The 17,510-nt window shown below is 41.9% G+C and overlaps 1 protein-coding gene across 2 annotated transcripts in view; it reads right to left on the bottom strand.

Annotated features, from left to right (window-relative positions):
* The window catches only part of RASSF8 (Ras association domain family member 8), a 74,899-nt gene that overhangs the window by 31,382 nt on the left and 26,007 nt on the right, over positions 1 to 17,510 (bottom strand). For both annotated transcript variants that reach the window (XM_058023082.1, XM_058023081.1), the window contains one exon: positions 7,141 to 7,223. The gene's annotated coding sequence lies outside the window, so the exon portion shown is untranslated. The remainder of the gene's footprint in view (positions 1 to 7,140; positions 7,224 to 17,510) is intronic.

Below are 17,510 nucleotides of genomic sequence, written 5' to 3'. Positions count from 1 at the left end.
AAATGCTCAAAGTGTACTAGTTAATTCATGGAATTACGGAACATGTTAGGGTGGAAAAAGTCCATCTCATTCCCATCCTCCTGCCATCAGTAGGGACACCTTCCACTATCCTAGGTTGCTCCAAGCCCTTGTCCAGCCTGGCCTTGGACACTTCCCGGGATGGGGCAGCCACAGCTTCTCTGGGCAACCTGTGCCACGGCCTCACCAGGAACAATTTCTTCTATATCTCACCTAATTGCCCCCTCTTTTAGATTAAAATCCCCAAGTTTTCAGTCTGAATTCCCATAGTTCTGTGGCATTGCCACAGGCAACTCCAAGAGAAGCCTACACCCCTTTGGCAACACTGCACAGAATGGACATAGAACAAAAATCTACTTGAGGAGATGAGGATGCTTAAGTTCTCTATTCAGCTGATAATTTTAGGGAACTGTTACAAACTTTGTAAATCACTAATTCTCTATAAATGTTGCTGAAACTCACCTAAACTCTAAAACTCACAGGGAGGAACAAGAAGTGCAGATATGAACATCATAATAAATACACTTCCCCTTGGAAGCCCAATAATGGTCACTTATCATATTCATAGAAAGACCCAGCAAAGAGCTCTTCAGGAAAAACATGATTCTCTGCCAAAAAACTGACAGCAATTAACACAAGTCAGCCAGCAATGCCAATGGAAAATAGATGTTAGGTCAAATTCAATATGGCAAGGGGGGAAAAAGAACCTTTTTCCTGCTCCTGCCTTTTCTCCATGGCAACAATTTCTAAACCAGCACAACTTCCTATGTATTGATTTCTCTCCATATTTTGAGACAGCATCTACATTTTGCACTTTCTGAGATGGAGTCTTTCACTGCTGGCCATGCAGTCACAGGCTTTCATCTCAGCTCCTAATGGCTGCATCCTCCTCCTCCTCACTGCACCCTCAGCAATCCCATTGAGTCCATTTGCCCAGCACGAGGGTGTCAGGACACATTTCTGGAGTCAGCAGACTTGCCAGATGCAGGAAGGGCAAAGCAGCCCTCCCCTTTCTTCACCTGATCACCTTATTTTCCCTCAGGAAGTCCTTCCACACTGATCTCTGCCCTCTTATTCACTCTTGCTCAGTTTACCCAGGAACTCTTTATGGCTCACTCACCAGAGTCACCTCAGACACGCACATGGAAGTGCAACTCCACCAAGTTACTGGGTAAATCTTTTTATCCTCCTTCACGCTGTCCCTTAACCCATTTCTGCAGAGCATCTACCAAAACACAGTGGAGCAGCAGGTGAGACCCTACTGCTTTTTGGGCTGATGGAGCTTACTCTATTCACCTCCTCTCTCTGGGGGTTCTGCTGCCTTTCAGAGAGGCCAAGACAAGCACAGTTCTGCTTTAAACAGTTCCTGCAAAGCACTCAGATGATGGGCAACGTCATCAAGACCTTCTGGAAGTACACTTGTCCCTCCTATCATCATTCCTCCTATCAACAGGGGATCTTCACCATTTTTCCTGAGCTTACAAGATGCCTGGGATGCCAGACACTGGTACTGAAGAACACAGAATTATTAACATTATAGAAGATCTCCAAGACCATTGAGTCCAACCTGACTGAACAGCACCTTGTCAACTAGGTGCCACATCCAGTCTTTTCTTAAACATCTCCAGAGATGGTGACTCCACCACCTCCCTGGGCAGCCCCTTCCAATGTCTGGCCATCCTTTCAATGAAGAAATTCTTCCTGAAGCCTTCCTGACATAGAGTCTGAGTTAGACAAAACAGCATCCCAGCACTGCTGCATGAACTGCAGTGATGAATTCTCTCGGTTATCATCACACTGCTTATGAAGGACAAAGCCCAGCTTGCATTTCTCTTCTGAAGCAGAAGAAAAACTAAGCCAAAACCAAGAGATCTGATTAGGACATTTTTAGTTTCCCCTGGTTTTTCTTACTTAAAAGCACTGCAGTATCTGTGGATTCTGTTTCTCCACAGAAACAGAGAGGCTGTGCAGTCTGGAGAGCCACTGGCAGCACTGAATAATAGACAGGGTTAAGGATTTAGAGCTCTGTGAGGGAGCTCAACAAAAAGAGCCTGGCCAGTTTTCTTTTAAATAAAACGTGGCTGTTGGAATTTCTAATCTTTATTGATATGCAGCTATGGAAGTGTACAATACCAGGTAACATCAGGAGGCCAGAATGGCTTATTAAGCAAAATTACCTAGCAAGCAATCTAAATCCTGGAAAGAACTCAAGGGGAAGTGCCCACAGAAAACTTTGCTAATCATAAGATGGTAAGCAAATAAACACCTAAAAGTGTGCAAAATGTAAAGCTTTAAATCATAAAAACTTCCAAAACTTAACATTTAAATTAAAATTCAACTACATGGGTTTCCTCAGATCTAGGAAAGGTTATATTAAAGAAATCTTATATTATTCTTTATAAAATTCTTATTTATAAAAGTACAAAGTCAGGCTTACCAAGTGAGGTAAGCCAGGCGTTCACATTTGCCTTCCTATTTAGTTATGAATGACCTGAATATGAACTTGAAGGTATTTACAAGATTTTTGCACTTTGACAAATGAGATGCATTTGACTTCATTTAGCCACTATTTTTCTTCCTCACTCCAAGATATCAAATACTAAAGCATGTTTCCTTAACAACTACAATTCAAAACATAAACCTTTATTTCTTTAAAGCCCAGAAATTCTCATTTTTAAACATTGTGCAACTATCCTTTGTAGGAAGCAGTCTGCAGAACTGCCAAATCTACATGGAACAAAGAGAAGAGATTGTATCAGAATGACATGCCTTCAAAAAGCTGGGTTTCTTTCCTGCCAGAGAGAGAAATGACTAACGTGCATTGTAATTAGTGCAAAAAACTGCACTATCTTTGCAGTTGCAGACTGGGAAAAGGTACAGTTTGATGTTTACACTGCAGTAAATAAAGTGGAAAAACTTTTGAGTTGGGTAATAAGCACATTTTTCCTCTAAAATGTTTAATGACAGTGAATCATTAAACACCCATGAGGTGAGGTCTTGCCCATTTTGCTACTGCGAAGATTAGAATTGCAGAATTCCCTAGTGACTGATGAATTAATAAAACCCAAACAAAGTTAGTTTAACTTTAGAGTCCACAGGAATTGCATAATTCTGTTTTTCCCACTGTTCTACAGCAAGGGAGAAGATGCAAACCTTGCCAAAGCTTGATAAATCAATAAAAAAAAAAGGGAAGAAATGGTTTGCCTGCAACACCCAGGGCTTGGATGCAGCAATCCACATCTCAAAAAGCAAGTATTTTTGAAGCAGAAAAGCTAGGGACTACTGTCTCCTCATGTAAGAGGCATTTCCACACACCACTCTCCCACCATTTATTATCAATACTTCTGTCCTTTCCAGACATCTTGTCTCCACTTACATTCCATTTTCAGTTTGCCCTCAGCTGGCAAGCACAAGATGAATCCCAACTCTGAAAAACCACTGGAAGAATTTTTTTCCCAACTATCAGACCACTGTATTTCTTCAGAAACACTTGCAAAGTATTCAACTTGAAATGCATTTCAAATGCTATTTCAAATGCAAAGAAACCATTCAGATGTGGATATAAGATCCAAGTTGTATGTAAGGACAGAGTTACACAGGACTGTAAAGCAAAGGAAAAGAAGCCTTAAATGAGAAAGCCAAAAACCACACATAACAAAAATGTGAGGAAGAGGAAAGAAATGAATGTACATGCCATGGTATCTTCAATTTCAGGTCTGCCACCCCACCAGTCTGAACAAGTGCAACACAGACAGCAAGGAAACAAGAGGGACTTTGTGCAGTGTGAGGCTCTGGAGTGGGGAAGAGAGATGAGAGATGAAAAGTATCTCTTGTAATGAAAAGAATGCAGCCAAACTCAAGGATCCCAGCAATACCACAGTCAAAGAAAACGTTTTTTCCTGTAGTGACTCAGTGCCCAGGCAGCAGGAGAAAGGTGTGCATCCAGCAAAGCTGAGGCAGGCAGGGGAAGCAATGAGAAAGGTGTGCATCCAGCAAAGCTGAGGCAGGCAGGGAAGCAATGAGAACCTGAGAGGCAGCGCTTTTCCCTTGAGAGTATTCCTCACCTCAGCCAGAACTCACCAGCACGTCAGAGCAAAACTCTCCCTGAGCCAGAGATGCTCTCAGAGAGCACCCAGGAACTTCTCCCACCTATTAATGCCTGTCAGTAGATACCAATCAAATGTGAAGGGCAGAAAATCATGAGCTGAATGAATGGAGTATTCTCTGATTCATGTCCTGGGGTACTTGGCTGGAAAAGGAATTGCACTCTGCTTCCATGGTTCTGGAAGGGAGCACACAGGATTTTTAGCCCAGCCCACCTCAGGTAGGTCAAAGACATCTAAATCATGACAAACACAGGCCACAAAACAGCTGGAGGATACAAACTGTCAGTGCTAAAAAACTAACAAAGTCTGGTTTTGTTGCTTATCAAACATCCCAGAAAATGGAATATTCTGGGGATATTCCTGGAATGCAGGAAAACATCAAGTAGCATTCTACAAGTGAAGGCTTCTGAAGTGAGCCTTGAAACAATATTTTCGTCAACTGTATTTAAGACTTTGTGTGAGTTAATTCAATTTAAAGTGTCATTAGACCTACTCTGAACTTCAAAGAAAAAGTTATATCTATTTTTGTCCACTTCTCATATTTAAGGTTAAAGTATTGAAAGAAAAATATTTCCCAAAGTTAACTCTGATTTGATGTCCACTTGTGCTGCCATAATGAGCAAGTTCTGTTCCTTTCCTTCATTATTTTATTTATTGATTAACACTGAATAAAAGTGGACTGATTTTTTTTCTTAAAAGCACAAAAATCTATTATTACTCCATGATTTCAGCTGGGGAAAAAAGTTTTATTAAAACACATACTACAAGCTGACCCTGCCTTGTGCCCCAAAGCAGACAGCAAAATAAAGTCATGTAACAACAACAAATTACATTAGTGATGCTTAAGGCAAAAAACCCAAACTGGTTTATTCATAACAAGCAAAGGTAAATAAGTCACTCTCCCCGTGTGAGGATGGGCAGGCACTATCCTGATGAATTTCCAGCAGGCAAATACCTTCTGCTCTCATACAATAAAATCATTCAGAGACAGTAACTCACATGACTTGTTTCAAAGTGACAAATAAAGAAGCGACACTGCAGTCACCTGGCAGCCAGCCACAAACTCGCTCCACTGAAAGGAATTTATTCAAAATAGAGTCAACAACAAATTCTTAAATATTTCAACTTGGCAGAGGTAAACCTGGCTCAACACCACTACATTCCAAGCTTCCCAGAGCTCCAGGTTAACATACATATGTGTGTGTATGTGTCCTGGCTAAGTGTCACCTGAGAAAAATAAGAGACCGGTGTCTGTCTAAATTCTGTGTGCTGGTTCAGCCAGCAGGACTGTCCCCACAGCTGGTACCACCCCCCACACAAACCATCACACCCCTCTAGCAAGAAGATGTTGTTGGCTGAAGGCAGCAATTAATGCTCTGGAAATGTTTGCTTTAGAAACAATCCACTGATGTGCATTAGAGAGACACGTAACGTGCCTAGAATGTAGGGCTGAAAGTGCTTTAATGAATAACCCAAACCACCTCTCAAATGAGGCAACTTAAGACAAGTCTGAAGCCAGACTCTAGCCAGCACAGCATTGTGGGTGCTGTACATATGGACAGATGCATCCACACATCTGTAGCACCCTCCAGCAAAGCTCCTCTTCACCATACATACAGTGCATTTTCTACATGTACATTGATTTTCTACTAGTTCTACCCTGTATTAAGGATAATGAAAGCATCCACCCAATGCTGCTTTGCTTCAGCTTCTCCTGTAGTAAGATAAAGCTGTTGTACCTTGATCCTTATCTGCACCTCTGATACACACAGCATGGGACAAGCTGTCATTGCAGCAAATGAATAAGGCATTTGAATTTATTTCATTCTATTGGTCCCTCAGCTACTTCAGTTATCAACAAAATACTGCTATAAATACTGCATTTGCAATAGAAGGAGTGGTAAAATGGCATATACACACAGAAATGAAAAAGGTGGTGCTATGAAAGTCTATCACTGAGAAGCTGATGTGGGCACAAAAGGCAAATCAGCTTTAAACAAGGCCTGTAAATGGTGACAAGCCAGAGAAGAAGCTGCATTCTCAGTTTTTCTCACTTGCTTCACCAGCCTCATCTACATCATAAAACAGGGGACTCAAAAAACCTCAAACCAATATGACAAATAAACCAATGCATAATCTGAAAGTGTGTATTTTAGTCTAAGTTCTGATATTTTTCCTGTATCAAGGATTCATCATGTTGTCAGGAAAAACACCACCTGCTACTGTTTACTTTTCCTGACAACTTTTTTTTATTTTTGCTGATGTCTGAGTGGCCAAGCTGGGGACAACTCCTTACAGTGAATCACAGAATCATTAAGGTTGGAAAAGATCTCCAGTATCACAGAATCCAATCTTTGACCAAACACTATCTTGTCACCCAAACCAAAGAAGAAACATCAGTGGTTTCTTGAACACCTCCAAGGATGGTGACTCCTCCTCCCTGGGCAGCCCATTCCAATCCTTAACCAGCCTTTCAGTAAAGAAATTCTTTCTCAAGTGAAGATCTGCTGCCCAGGATCATCGGACAAGCAGAGGAGCCAAGGACAAAAGCCTCCCCTCATTTCACACTCCCCAGTGACAGGTTAGCTGTGGGCCTCCCTCTCATACAGCAGGAAGGTGCATATCCATGGAGATCACACCACCACAGGAGAAACTCAGCAGCTCTCTGTGTGCTCAGAACACATCTGGTTAGAGAAAACACTGCTCAGAGCAGGGGAACTGGGATCTCACTCAGATTACTCATCTCAGGAAAAAAGGGGGAGTGATGAACTTATGAAGGTGCCCCACCCCTGGAAGTGTTCAGGGCCAGGTTGGACAGGGCTCTGAGCAACCTGGTCTGGTGGAAGGTGTCCCTGCTCACAGAAGGAGGTGGAAGGAGGCGATCTTTAAGGTCCCTTCTAACCCAGGCCATTCTGTGACTCTAAGTTTCTGAGTTTTTGGAATGCTTTATGTGCAAGTACTTTCAGAAGAGAGCAGGGAAACTCTTTCTTGGACGGTTTTGCTGCCAACTTCTTACCTGCAGATAAAGACAGAGATGTCTGCTTATGCACAATCTGCTACTCCAGGCATCAGTGTTCACTCTGCTGATGAGGGCAGTTCCTAGAAGGAAAAAAAGAAATATTGTTATACATTAGTGAAACAAACTGCTTGAGGATGAAGTTCTACTCCTCCTCCTTCCTTTAATGTTTTGGAAAAACACCAAGTTCACCTGGCACCTATAGATCTACAATAGCCTGGTACATACAAGCAGTATTTTATTTTTGAAAAGTTAGTTCAAAAGAAACTTGGAATATTGCTCTTTATTTGCTGCTTCTTATACCTGGTGTGACATGTTCCTGCTATAAATAACTAAGTGTGGCAAACAACATTTCAACAGCTTTCCAGAACATTAGGGAAAAAAAAAAAACAAACCACCCCTAAGCACTGTATTAGGTAGTCACGAGCATCTACCACTGGTAAATTGTAAATATAGGAGATTGTGAAATAATCTTCTTTCCCAATTTTCTTTTTAAGGAAAATAATCCTCAGACTGGAGCGCTTCCAGTGTATAACCCAAGTGCTCTGGAGCTGCACACCCTGACTCCCTCACAGCAGTGAATCACGAGCAATGCACGCACAAACAGCCAAACAAACTGGGCAAAAGGTAACAAATCCCAAACTGCTGATTAAGACTAATAATCAGCTTGGAAGGGATGCTTACTACAACAATGTTTAACAGCATCATTGTGACAGACATTGCCTAATATTATGGCACAGCCAAGGAGAACATGTGAGATGTGGTTATTTTTAAGCCTTCACAACCAAACATTTTCCGAGTTATATTTTAAAGGAACATATCTATTATGTGTAACTCTACATGGGAACTTTACAGAGTGCAGCATGGAAAAACAGCCCTAAATCAGAAAAATTTTCCACTAGTGTTTCAGCATCTCCTCTACCACCACTGTCAGACTCTGAATTTTGTCTAGACAAAATGTTTGTCTCCTAATATCTGTCTGATGGAAAGATGTAATAAGTACCAACTTCAGCATAAGAACATCACAAGAGTTCAGAAAACAACAAAAACCTCTTAAAGATCTGGAAAGAAGGGAGGTCTGTAAAACACTAAACCATGCACACCATGCATCAAAGTCCTACAGAAGTAATTGCATCTCTCATTATAGCCCAAAACTCTACAATAGGACATTCAGGAGCTCCAAAAGTCTCAGGCACATATAATTTTCACCATGACTGACCCGATATGCAGCTTTCATTCACAAACTAATATTAATTAAATTTCTGGGTTGCCACAGTATGTTTTTGTGATGTTTTGTGCTTTCCATTCTGCAGATCCACTAACGTTTACTAACAGTTCACATGAGCCTTTTACTCTAGCTCTGAAATGAACAGAATAATTTTTGGTGAGTTTATGTCTCTCAGCTGAGAAGCAGTAATTTCACAGAAGGAAGATATGCTTATTAAATCTCCTTAATGCATTTGATTGCAGTTCCATTAGAGAACATTCCTTTAAGTTCTCTACTCAGGTTATTTACCACATAGTCAAACAGTCATAGAAAATGCAGAACATTCATCTAACCCAACACATCAGGTCAAATCACCAGCACTTGAGCCCCAGTTACTTACCAACCCCCACTTACACATGTTAGATTAGGAAAATAAATCTGGTTTTAGGATACAGATGGTGAATTAATTAGTTAATCCAGAGGGACAGATGTTTGAATTTTGCTGAGGGAGGGAGAGATAGAGAAGAGAGAAATAATCACCTCCCCCCAAAACTATGAAAACTCAGCTTTGAGATGCTAAAAGTTGTCTTCACCTACTGCAAACTGATCAACTGCAAATACACAAATAGTAAACATTTCAATTACCCCTGTTTGTTAATCACCCCAGGACACTTTATACAGAGAAGAAGAGTGGATTCTGAGCCTGAGAGTGGAGTGGCCATGATGCTGATCCAGCAGCAGGGACTGACACTTCCACTCCAACAGAGCCACATTATCTGCAGCTCTATTGAAGCCCTAAAGCTCCTCTCAGACCACTCTGCAAACTGAGTGGGAAGGAGTAAGGATAAGAGCCACATTCTGTCCTTAGGGACCCCTATTAAATCAGATTCCCAACATCAGCCACTTCCTCTTTGTTTTCCTCAAGCCATATGGCTTCCTGACAAAAATCTGTACAAACAATAAATCCATTAATCAAGCCACTGCTGGAGGAAAAGGCTTCTTCCCCCCCCTCTTCCCTTAATCAATCCAGACATTTTCATGGAGATGTTTTATGTATTTTATTTTACGAAAGTCCCAAGGAAAATACTCAAGTGGTCTTTGTTCTCACTCTGCAGCCCCAGTTCCAGTTCATGCTTGTGGAAGGAGATCCTCACATAAAATGCAAAGAGATACAGGCACAGAAAGAAGTCAGTCAAACCAACAAGAAAGGAGTCCAGCCTAGTTGAATCTTAGCAGGGATACAGCATAAATTGCTACCTAGATTTGCTGGCATATGGTCTCAAAAAAGCAAAAATTACAAAGAAAACATAATTAACTGAAGTAGGTAAAATAAGAGAGGCATTAAAAGTCTATTCCCACAAGGCTCTGAGGAGATGCACACATGCAAATGCCACAAGTAGCTCAAAGGAAGAGCTTCTCTTAAGAGATGGCACAAAAAAGGAATTCCCCACATGCAGGGAATTCAGTGGGAGGGAGGAAACAGAGAGCAACAAGATTCCTGCCTCTTGTAGGTGGGAGGGAAACTCCCTTTCCAGCAGGTGGAAAGATCTCCCACTCCTCTGAAAGAAGGGAGAAAACTAAACCCAAACCTACCCAGGCTCATTCTTTCAGCAAACTAAACATGCACTTGAGGGGCTGCTGGAAATGCAAACTTCCTGTTTTGATGATCTGTTCCATGCAGGCTTCTCCCAAAACTTCTTTGACTGAACTTTCATTAGTCAATAGTCTTCAGTGCAGGAGGATTGGGAAGAACAAGAAGTTACTCTACAACTCAGGTGGTCTCTTGCAGCCACACATTTCTAAAGGAACTGTGACCCTTCCCCTCACATGGAAAGAAAACAAGATTGGCATGGTAACAAATCTTTTTACCTTAAATCATGTTTTATTTTCTTCACAGCTTGGTCTACAGCTTACTGGATGACCAAAACTGTTCCACAATTTATGTGAGAAAAAACAACTCTCTGTTGAAATGAAGTTCAGGAAACACAAAGCAGCTTATGACATTGACAAAGACCTTACACAGAAAGAGCATTTAAAAAGGTGTGAAGTTCACTTTTCAAAAGTTGGAGTGGGGCTGGTTGTTTGGTTTTGGTTTGGTTTTTTTTTTGGGGGGGGGGGTGGAGAGTGGTGTTTGCAATTTTTTTTAAATACAGGAAAGCAGTATTCTTGATTAAAGGCAGGAAATCTTTGAAATTACATCCCTTTCTGTCTTTGTTGAATTAAGTAACAATTAGCCACAAAGAAAAAAAAAGAGCTTAGAAAGTTTGAATCATTATCTCCAAGGAGACACATCTGTAATGTTAACAAGGTCAGAACATTTCAGTCAGTTCTTGTGGGTAATAGGAGATACAAGATGTTAGCTTCTGTTCCTATCAAGGCAATGACAACACTGAAAGACTGCATATATCACTTGGAGCCTACACCACTATGAATTATTAGCCTTGAGGACACAGCCTAGAAAGACACAGCATCATATCCAAAGCACACACGGATTTGTGGATGCCTTGAGGTAGTGATGAAAGGTGTGTTTGTTTTGGACAGGGTGGTAAGGAGGATCAGGTGCTGCCAGCTGGGGAGGCCTTTTACCACATCTGGGGCAGATGGTCCCAATTATCTTCTCATCACTGCTAATCAGAAGTCATCCTTCAGCAGCTATATAATAACCTATGTAAAAATAAACCTGGGATTGGTGTTTGGCTTCTAGCAAAGGGAGAGCATGCCTGTCACAAGTCAGTCAGTGCAGGCAGCATCCTGTCTTGGAACTCATTTACAAGCCTGGGGTATGAAGCTCTGCAAGTGCAACACAGTGTCTTCACATCAGGTCTGAAAACAGAACACAGGTAAAGCTGACAAGAAAACTCAGGAGCACACCAGTGGGGAGGGAAAGGCAGTTCTCTCTCCTGCCAGCTCACTCTTCTGCCCTTTCTGACCCTACTGATAAACAGTATGTGCTCCCAAATTAACAGGATCTTAGCACACTGCCCTGGCTACTGCTCTTACCTACAGGGACAAAACTGATCCAAACTGGAAGCAAGATGTATTATTTGGAGATTATAAAGAGCATCAAGCTCTTCATGTCTTCACTGACTGAAGCCATTTGTTCATGTCCTCACTTGACTGTCAAAGGTGGCCAGTCATAATGAGATCAAAAAAATTTATTGTCTCACTTCCTGAGCAACATAACACCTCAAATAGAATTGAGAAAGGATTTGTCCAGCCCAGACTTTACTGCACCATTAAGTCCCATACCCTGTATGGGTTAGCAAGAGCAACATCATTTACATTCCAGAAAAGGTGCTTCTTTGTGACTGCTATTTAGCTCTTCTGAGGAAGAGAAAAAAAACTGCTGAACTTCAAATTCAGCTCTGAGCTACTCCTTATTTGCCCACAACACTGCATCCTAGTTCTTTAAGCTTTACTGTGGTGTTGAAAAGCAAGGGCTACAAAAAACCATGTTGACACATAAACCAAGAAGAGTGAAATTAAAATTATAAAGCAGTTTGATGTAAAAGAAAAGTCTTGACTGAGATCTCCAGAGTTCTGCCTGTCATTTGTCTCCTTACAAGTACATGAAGGGCATCTGCTTTCCAGGAACAAGAGATTTGAATTCTTTTAATATATTTCTGAGGCTTTAGAGTTACAGTTGTTGAGAAAAGAGAAGAAGAAAAACACTTGAAGTTATTTATTTTCTTTTTGTTTAAACAACACAGCCAAGAGAGCCCTGGCACATGAGCTCAGAGGACATCAGAGCAGAATACTCAGGTAGAGCATGTTGCTTTCACTTCCTCCAAATGAACAATTCATTTTGCAACCCCTGTGATTAAAGCCCATGGAACCATTACTCCAGGATGAAAAGGGGGTGCTGATAGAGCAGAGAACCATCAGAGCTCACCCACAGACTCACCTGCACGTCCTACTCTACTCCCTCATCCTCGCGGCTGCGCCTGGAAAACACCGAGGGAATTGCACAGAAACCAGGAGCTTCTCTTCTTGTCAGCAACAACACTTTGTTTGTTCCAACACAGGAGGCACTGGGATGTCACACTCACTGACAGGGGGAATGCTTTCCTCTGCTCCCTTCAGCAGCCCTGGAAGCAGGATGCTTCCACCAAGCTGCTGATGAGAGGATTCCCTCCCAAAACACTGCCCTGGCCACACTGCTGTGGTTCCACACAGTCAGGCTTACTTCACAAGGTAATTATTCAACAGAACAACAGAGAAAGTCATGGCAATAATTTGCTTTGTTCTTGAAAACTTCTTCACTCACAGTCAAACCCAAGCCTGCCCTTTGATTTAAAGGGAGCAGCTCCCTCACTTTACATTCCTGCCTTACCTGCACAATTTCACACTTGACTACTAATTCTTCAAACACAGCAAACTCTTGCCATACCTACCTATGACTAAGTATTTTGCACTGGTTCTCAGAAAAGCATGTAAGAGAAAGCATATTTAAAGAAAAGGAGCAAGAGACTGAGTAATAGAGTCAAGCAGCATCTAGCAGAAACCAGGATTAGGCCTGGGTATTCACCTACCCACTGACCTGTTTGGGTTGGAGGTTAGCTCTTGTTATTAATCCTAGTGGTCAGAACTACAGGAAGGTATTTTAAAGGAACAATTCAAGTTCAAACATGTACTTCATTATCATGCACATCTCTGAAAAAGTACAGTTGGGCAAGTCATCCAGGTATTTACGCAACATAGAAGGAGTAGCACACAAAAATAGAAGTATAATGACGTGGCATTTGTTTTCATTTCTTTCCTTGAGGATATCTGACAGTAACTTAAAAAAAAAATAATGGAATAAGATTTTGATTTATTTCCATTTGTGTAGTTAAAACCATGTAGAACTAATGAAAAACAAACCCAAATCTCCCTTTCCAGAGGAGCTGTGGCTGCCCCATCCCTGGAAGTATCAAAGGCCAGGCTGGATGGGGCTCAGAAACCTGGGATAGTGGAAGGTGCCCCTGCCCATGGCAGGGGTAATGGAAGATGGGTTATAAAGTCCCTTCCAACCCAAGCTATTGAAAGAGTTTATGATTCCTTTACCACTGAGCAAGTGTCCCTGCCAGCAGAATGGCTGCACTGGTGGCAAAGCAGTAGCTCACCATGCAGCCTGTATCTGCAGTACAGCCAGAACACAACAGCCCCCCCAGTCTGCTCACAGTCCATACCACAATTCTTGAGTAAACAATGCTCCACTTTCCAGGCACTGCCAGACAGTTCCCATTTCCACATCATATCAATTTATAGGCAATTCTTGAGAGCCTGCTCTATTTTTGAAAATAATGAAAGACTGCTGCTATCTTTGCAGGTACAAGCCCTGTTCTGCTTCTCTGGGTTGTTTACACAGCATCCCTTTGTGTGATGATTTAGCCTGGTTTTGTATGAGCACCAAGGTAGGTTAGTTTGCAGAGCCCACATCAGGAGCATAAAATAATTAAGATATCAGGATTAAACAGTCACTGTTTGTAAATTCAAATTGGTTCCATTTAGGATTAACCCAAGCTAGCAAAAATATCCAGTGTCAAGTCAGTCTCGTCTGTAACATCAGCAGAACATTTAACATCATTCTGCATTTCCAAACAACTCTTTCAATATGAGACAGCTCTCACCCAAACCAGTGATTTTCCAGAAGGTCTAAAGGTTAACTTCAATTACCCTTTTCTTGGCAAGGAGTCACAAGCCACTGCTAATAACCCCGATTCCAGACTTAGAATTGCACAGGACAAAGCAAAGCATTTAAGCCAGTGCTCTCAGCAGCAGCAAAACCTGGCAGGTGACAGAGAAATCCAGCCCCTGTTCCAAAGGCCTGCAGTGCTCTCTTTTGTGACTGCCACCTTGCAGGCAGTGCACTGCTGCAGCCTCCCATCTGATTCCACAAACTCTGTTTCCAAAGCACACAGCTCCACTGACACTTGAAAGCAGAATTCCAGAATTCTGCACTGTACCGTTCTCCCTGCCTGCTCCATTTCTGTCTGGCCCATGTGGCACCCCTCAGTTCTGAGTGAACTGGGTCAGCAATCAAACCCATATTTGTAAGAGCCAGAAGCGCACAAAGAGTCCAGCAATATGCATGAGCCAATGAAACTACACTGCTGAGAGGATAAAACGAGCCTGTGAATTCCTCCCCGGCCATGCCAGTGCTCATCCACAAGGAAAGGACATCATCAAGACAAACCATTTTCACTCATGAGAGCCATCAAAAGCCCACCTCTTGGTTCTGCTTTTGCACACAAGACAAAGTGCTCAAGGGCCAAAGAGATATATTATCAATACATTAAGAGATCTTTATTTGAGATGATGTCTTGAAAACAACTTCATTAATGTATGTGAAATATGGAAAAATGGACAACAACATGTAGTTTTTCTTGCTTATGTTGAAACACCCTCAAAGGAACTCAATTTCAGTATAAGAATAATGCAGTAAGTTTGTTAAGCAATAATTTCTTTCAGGTAACTTGTGTCTGAAAACAGTTTCCCTGTAATGAACTTCAAATGTCTTTAAGTGAAAGCACACAGTGGCTAATAAGAGGTAAAATACTGAAGTGTGCAGCTGTTACATGTTTCATGGCTCAGATGGCAGCTGCAGAGAGCAAAGCCAGGCCTGAAAGCTTGCATATTTCCAGCTTGCTCCACAAGCATTTGTCCTTGGGGAAGAGGAGTACCCTCCACCAGTCCTTCATGCAATGTCCCTGTCCTGTGCACTGTGTTCCTCTCCCAGAGTGTGTGAGGAAATATTATCAGGATTATAATACCTCATTTCTTAGTAACCAGCCAAAGAAATGCACATCTTACAGCAGCTACTGATATTATATAACCACAGATTTCTTTTCATGTGGAGCTGTAATCTCTCACTTCATTATGTAGTCAAATGACAAACTTCCTTTTTCTTTCCTTGCAATTACCCATGAGTCAATGGAAGACAAACATGGAGCTGATTTTTGCTGGATTTACCACATTCTGTCCAAGGAAATTTAATCAACCCTCTGTGCAACAAATTCCAGGTACACTTGGACCTTGCACAGGTGCGAGTGTAAGGTAAATGTGAGAGAGACAAAAGTTAATTTCTCTATTGCAACTCACTGACTCCTTCCCAAACAGCAGGAAGTAAAGCCACAGCATTTGTCTCTCTTGAGACTTAGGAGAAACCCTGCAGAAAGTGATCAAGGCACAGCAGTTTCAGAACTAATTACAGTCTCTAGTTGGACACTTACTGGTTGTTAATCAGCACCTGGGAGAGACAAGGGCCAACTCATCAGCTACCAGGAAACGCAATTGATACCATTAAACTCTTTGAAATTTATTTATTTAATAGTATAAAGGTATATAACAAACTCTTGCTTCATCTACTACAAAACTTAATCTTTGTCATTGGCAACACAACGCTTCAAAGGTCACTAATAATCAAGAAGAAAGCAACACTTCACTGTCCAGTTCTACCATTCAGCTTATGGCAAAGACTGGTGCTGCCACTGTTAAATCCACCTCCTCACATCTCAAACCAATGGAGATGCTAAATGTAAAGAATTAATTTTAAGGTAAACATTAAAACCAAGTTTTCTTATACATGATCCCTAACAGTCAGTACTTGAATTCTCTGAAAAAGGTGTATTTTTGGGAAAAGGTGTATTTTTGGGGGTGACATGCAGAGCGTGGAATGGGAGACAAGGAAAAGCTACTGTAATAGATGACTGCTCAAATCTACTAGCTCAAATAAAAACAGGAAAGCAACCACAAAAAGGTTTTTAACAACAAAGAAGATAATGGGCTGGTTAAAAAATACCTTGTGCAGCAAAGTGAAAATAAATGTATAAAGCTTAGTGGCATCCCAACCTGTGGCAGGGGGCTTAGACCAAGATGATCTTTAAACTCTTCCAACCTAAACCAGTCTATGATTCTACATAACCAGACTCTCCAAGCACTGGAACAGTGAAATGAGAGAAAAATCTTCATATACACAAAGCCACCTCTTCACAAGAGCTTCAAAGCAGGGAATCCTTTCTTTTTTAAATTTTCCTGACTAATAAAGTCCTCACATTAAGTCCAGAGTCAGACCAAGGCAGAAGTCAACACTTTCATTCAAAGACCCTTCCTTACAGTTTAACAACCACTTACTGACTTGCTTTTTTGGTTGCTTGGTTTTGGTTGGGGACTGTCAGACTCCTACCTAAAATTGAATGTTCAACATAATCCAGACAAAATGGAAAGATTTCTTCAGAGTTCAAAAGCAGGACTGAGATCCTGCTGCCATTAGCAAAAAAACAGGAAAATAATCAAGATAGAGAACAGCAGCAATAAAGTCCATTGTGCCTGTTCCTGTTTTCAGACTTCTGTGGAACTGTCTCTCTCCTGATTTAGAGCAGTGGCCAGCAAAGCCCCCAAATTCCCTTTGAAAAGGTCCCATGCACTCTGAATGTGGGAGGTCCAACTGCAGTTCAAAGCCAGAGAGCTGCAAGCACACGAGACCAGCACGTTGTAAAGATCTACTGATACCTTTCAGAGTCCTGCCCAGCCAAGGCAGACCTGAAGCCAAGTGCCCAAAAAAGGGCTGTCCTGGTCTGCTGATACACAACACTAAGTCTGGCTCTTTTGATGACTTTGCCATTCTTTCTGTGCGTTTTATCAAAGCTCTTCTTTCAATCACATCTAGAAACAGTTTTATAAAGTTCTCCTCCTCCCCAAACACAATTGTTTGCAATACTGCAAACATTTTGTTTCAAGGCATTACAAATCTAATTCACAGAGTCACTGAATGGCCTGGAATAGAAAGAACTCTAAAGATCATCCTGTCCCAGGCCCCTGCTATGAGCAGGGACACCTTCCATTACCCCAGGTTGCTCAGAGCCCCATCCAGCCTGGCCTTGGACACTGCCAGGGATCCAGGGGCAGCCACAGCTTCTCTCAGCAACCCATGTCAGGGCCTCAGCACCCTCACAGGGAAGAATTTCTTCCTGATATCCCATATAACCCTGCTCTCTGTCAGTGTGAAGCCATTCCCCCTTGTCCTGTCACTGCAGGCCCTTGTCAAGAGTCTCTCTCCATCTTTCCTGTGGGCTCCCTTCAGGCACTGCAAGGCCACAATGAGGTCACCCCAAAGCCTTCTCTCCAGGCTGAACAATCCCAATTCCCTCAGCCTTTCCTCCCAGCAGAGCTGCTCCATCCC

This window comes from Melospiza georgiana, chromosome 4 (assembly GCF_028018845.1).
Source record: "Melospiza georgiana isolate bMelGeo1 chromosome 4, bMelGeo1.pri, whole genome shotgun sequence".
Classification (NCBI taxonomy): Eukaryota; Metazoa; Chordata; class Aves; order Passeriformes; family Passerellidae; genus Melospiza; species Melospiza georgiana.
Note: the sequence above shows the minus strand (reverse complement) of the source record. Positions and strands in the feature narration are given on the sequence as shown.